Here is a 3,345-nt window from a genome sequence, read left to right on the forward strand (position 1 = left end):
CTTACTGCGCATGCGCCACAACGCAAGATTACGGCATGGACATAGAATAGCACACTAGACCAGATCTGCTGTTTAATTTATGTTATGACATGGTAGAAAGTTAGCTATACTGACGGAGCGTTAGTGTATTTATATGTGTTATGATATTTACTGCCTATGATATGGAGGGAATGCTGAGAATAATCATTTTATTAATCATATTTATAGAAGACAACGTATTAGACTCATCATTCAGCTTAATGTGTATCGTTTAAAGGGTTATAAAGACATATAAGTGTATGATAAATGTGTGTATATAAGTTTTGAGATGTGTTGGCACCAATAAGGAGGACAAACTGAGATTATTCGTTTTAAAAAGCACATTTAAAGCAGGGCGTTCAGATCTATAGTGTTATACCTATACTGTCTGCGCGCTGTCTCGATAGGTCAAGCGGCTCTTGTCCTAAATATGTAAGCAGTTCATTGGTCCCTTCCACTGTGACGTAAATAGATCGCTCTCACGTTTATATGGCGTGGATGAAGAGAGCTTTATGGGGCACTTTGATGTATTTTTGACATTAGATACTCTTTAGTATACATTTAAAATGCGTTCCAGCCGTTCAGTACTCATGTATGTCCTGTACTGATTCTGTAAAAGCCAAAATACCATGAAACCCTGGCCCCGCCTTATTTTCGGATCTTCTGTCTGATTGGTCGCGTCCTCAGAGACCCGGATGATCACGGGCTGGACGCTATAGGACGCCATTTTGGATCTGAGGTCCCTGTTTCAGCGCGTCTCAGGAAAACGAACGTTCATGACAGGAAACTGCGCGAATGCTGTTCTCAAAGAACTCTCTAACGAAGAAAACTCACGAAACGCACAATTTATATTGTCGCTTTTCGCTTAGCAGTCTTGCCTTAGAAATGAGAAGGGGTTGACCCTCATATGTTGATTTAGGTGAAATGTTAGTAAAAGGTTGTAGAATGAGTTCAAAATTGTGTTGGATCAACAATAAGATGTTTTGTTTCTAACAATTTTTTGGAGTGAAGTGCAATTTATAAGACTGTTTGACCAATATTTTATCATCGCAAACAACCAGTGTAGTCCGATTCACTAGAGAATGATTCTAATGAGACGGATTTTATTAGTAAATAAAAACATTTATGAATCAGTCAGCTGACTTACTTCCTGACTCTCATGTCAAGTCTACTGTGTTATGTGTATTTAAAGGACAGTTCATCCAAAAATGAAAATTCTCTCATCATTTACTCACCCTCATGCCATCCCAGATGTGTGACTTTCTTTCTTCAGCAGAACACAAATGAAGATTTTTATAAGAATATTTCAGCTCTGTAGGTCCATATAATGCAAGTGAATGCTGACCAGAACTTTGAAGCTCCAAAAAGCACATAAAGGCAGCACAAAAGTAATCCATAAGACTACAGTGGTTTAATCCATGTCTTTAGAAGTGATATGATAGGTGTGGGTGAGAAACAGGTCAATATTTAAGTAAATTTTACTATAAATCTCCACTTTCACATTCTTCTTCTTTAGTTAATGGTGATTAGCATTCTTCATGAATATCACCACCTACTGGGCAGGGAGGAGAATTTATAGTAAAAAAACTACTTAACCCTTGTGCGTCAATTTAAAAAAGTTGTCCTTAGAAGACAAAAATTTCCACGTCAAAAAACTGCCATAATAATATTATATATTAATATTATTTTCCACTTTCAATGAGTTTGATTTTTTTAACCAACATCAGTCCTGATCATAACTACCAAGTATTCATTCATTTTCAGGATTTTAACCCTTTAAATGCCAGTTTGTTTACATAATGCCACTGTTGTTTTTTACACATGCACACACATTTCTCAATACATACACAAAAACACTCTGACATCCATACCAACACACCCGCACAATTTTAGTTTAATTAATTATACAGTTGGCCTGCAGTGCTCTATAATACAGCAAACAGATAATAGGAAAAAAGCATGTATTTGCTCCATAGGCTAAACATGAGAAAATTTGGTGGAAAATATAAGACTTTTAGTGCTGAGGGACTCCAGTCAGGCTTCCTAAGCAACCAGTTGGTCCGGTTGCTAGGGAAGGTAAAGTCACGTTGGGTTGACCTCCTTGTGGTCGCTATAATGTGGATCTCGCGCTCGGTGGGTTGTGCGTGGATGCCGCGGAGAATAGCATGAAGCCTCCACACGTGCTATGTCTCCGTAGTAACACACTCAACAAGCCACGTGATAAGGTACGCGGATTGACGGTCTCTGACACGGAGGCAACTGAGATTCGTCCTTCGCCACCCGGATTTAGGTGAGTCACTATGCCACCACGAGGACTTAGAGCTCATTGGGAATTGGGCATTCCAAATTGGGGAGAAAAAGGTAGAATTTTTTTTATATATATTTTGAAGCCAGGGCTCCGGAATGAAAGCATAATATCATAGAATTCATGATTTAATGCTTTAATGGCACTGGGATCAAATATTGCAGTTTTAATGGGTTTCAATGGGGACATTTTTGTCCTGAAGGTCCTGAGTGTAACTATTTTGTGTACACAGTGTATTATAGATGTATTATAGGAACTGAGGTTGAAATATCAAAATTCCCCCCAAAAATACACACCTTTGGCAAAATTTATGCCATTGGCATTAACACAGCCAAAATGATCGAAAAAACAAAAATGAAAAAGACAAAAATGTCCCGTAGGTCGCACGAGTGTTAAGTTAGAAAAAAATATGACCAGAGTGCTTCGAATTTTAGCTATGAATTAGCCGAGTAAACAACAGTAAGTCAACACTTGAGTTTCACATAATCTTGATCATTGAGAGTTAAAAAAGGACTTAAATATTGATCTGTTTCTCACACACACATATCGTATCGCTTCAGAAGACATGGATTAAACCACTGGAGTCTTATGGATTACTGTTATGCTACATTTATGTGCTTTTTGGATATTCAAAGTTCTGGTGACCATTCACTTGTATTGTATGGACCTACAGAGCTGAGATATTCGTGTTCTGCTGAAGAAAGAAAGTCATACACATCTGGGATGGCATGAGGGTGCAGTAAATGATGAGAGAATTTTCATTTTTGGGTGAACTCTCCCTTTAAGGCCAATGAAAATTAAATGCGTGTAATTACTGGTTTTTATATAACAACACATTACGAGTTTTTATGTAATCAGTGATATTTAAAAAAAATGCAATATAATGATGAATAAGCTTCTTGATTTAACTCATTATTACCATTGCTTAATTTTTGCACAAGCATTTTAATGAATTGTTGAATTATACGTTGCGTAATGTTTTTGATCAGGCGCTCTGACGGGGCGCTTTGTTTTGGGGTCCA

The sequence above is a fragment of the Myxocyprinus asiaticus genome, chromosome 49 (assembly GCF_019703515.2).
Source record: "Myxocyprinus asiaticus isolate MX2 ecotype Aquarium Trade chromosome 49, UBuf_Myxa_2, whole genome shotgun sequence".
Classification (NCBI taxonomy): Eukaryota; Metazoa; Chordata; class Actinopteri; order Cypriniformes; family Catostomidae; genus Myxocyprinus; species Myxocyprinus asiaticus.